The following is a 1,982-nucleotide window of genomic DNA, read 5'->3' on the forward strand; positions in this document are numbered from 1 at the left end:
AACTGGTAAAAAGCAGATCTCATTGCTGTTTTTGTTTTTGAGACAGGGTCTTGCTCTGTTGCCCAGGCTGGAGTGCAGTGGTGCAATCTCAGCTCACTGCAACCGGCCTCCCAGGTTCAAGTGATTCTTGTGCCTCAGCCTCTCAAGTAGCTGGTATCGCAGACACATGCCACCATGCCCAGCTAATGTTTTTTTGTATTTTTTCGTAGAGACTGAGTTTCACCATGTTGGCAGGCTGCAGATCCTGGTTTTGAGCCTAGGTCTGAATGACACTAGACTCATGTTTTTAATTTGGGAGTTCAAGAATGGGTGGATCTAGGGATTTAAACAATGTCCCAGGGACTTGGCCTGTATTTCTCTCTCTCTCCCCTGCCTCACCCATTACTCCTCTCTGTTTTCTACTGGTACTGGTTGGTTACTTCCTCAGGCAGTTTTTTTTCCCCTGTGGCAGTCCTGAGCAATTCAGGATTTCTGACCATCAGTTTAGCATCCTCAGTAGAAAGAAACTTGTCATTTCCAAAATAGCAAAAACAAAAACAAAAACAAAAAAATAACCTAGGGCTGATTCTCACTGGGCTGACTTTGGCCACATGTCCATCCCTGAACCAATCACTGTGGTCAGTGGTGGACTACACTGATTGGCCACACCTATGCCATGCGCCAGCTCTGGAGCAGGGGATTGATTCCTATCTGAATAGACGCATGGGAGGATGAGGATGGAGTGGCTCCACTATGCTGGATTGAGATGCTATTTTCAGAGGAGGGAGATGCAGACCCACTGAAATTACAGACATCCTTACTGGAGAGGAGCGAACACGCACTGGTGGAGCCCCAGCCCTTCAGAGCACAGGGATGCTGCCTGGCAGCCATAGCCAGGCTTGGTTGGCAGAGCTGCAACTTGAGAGTCAAGACCTTGGATTATCAACTACAGAGATTTATCAAGTGCCTGTTACGGGCCTCATGCAGGAAATTCTATAGGCCCACAGTCTTCTCCTGGTTGTTTAATTTAGCAGAACAGGAGTTTCCAGGAGCAAGTGTCTTTGACAGAGAATGTGGACCGCCCCTCAGGACACACTGGCACCTGGAATGGCAGGAAAGGAGCTTTGCAGCTCTGTTGTGATTCCCAAGGTTTAAGAAGAGTAATGCATTAGCTGGTGTGGTGGCATGCCCCTGTAATCCCAGCTACTCGGGAGGCTGGGGCAGGAGAATTGCTTAAACCCAGGAGTACAGGTTGTAGTGAGCTGAGATCGTGTCACTGCATTCCAGCCTGTTGCACAGTGAGACTCCATATCTAAAAAATAAATAAATAAATAAATAAATAAAAGAAGAAGAGTAATGCTGGCTGGGTGCAGTGTCTCACACCTGTAATCCCAGCACTTTGGGAGACTGAGGCAGGCGGATCACTTGAGGTCAGGAGTTCGAGACCAGCCTGGCCAACGTGGTGAAAGCTTGTCTCTACTAAAAATACAAAATTAGCTGGGTGTGGTCGTGGGCACCTGTAATTCCAGCTACTCAGGAGGCTGAGGCAGGAGAATCATTTGAACCTGGGAGGCAGAGTTGGCAATGAGCTGAGATTACACCACTGCACTCAAGCCTGGGTGACAAGAGCAAAACTCCATCTCAAAAAAAAAAAAAAAAAAAAAAAGGCCAAGCACGGTGGTATGTGCCTATAGTCCCAGCTACTGGGGAGGCTAACGTGGGAGGACCACTTGAGCCCAGGAGTTCTGGTCTGTAGTGCGCTATACCGACCGGGGGTCCGCACTAAGTTTGGCCTCAATATGGTGACCTCCTGGGAGCAGGGGACCATCAGGTTGCCTAAGGAGGGGTCAACCAGTCCAGGTCAGAAACGGAGCAGGTCAAAACTCCCATGCTGATCAGTAGTGGGATTGTGCCTGTGAATAGCCACTGCACTCCAGCCTGGGCAACATAGCTAGATTCCATCTCTAAATTAAACAAAAAAAGAAAAGAAAAAGAATCAGCCC

This window comes from Callithrix jacchus, chromosome 5, assembly GCF_049354715.1.
Source record: "Callithrix jacchus isolate 240 chromosome 5, calJac240_pri, whole genome shotgun sequence".
NCBI lineage: Eukaryota > Metazoa > Chordata > Mammalia > Primates > Cebidae > Callithrix > Callithrix jacchus.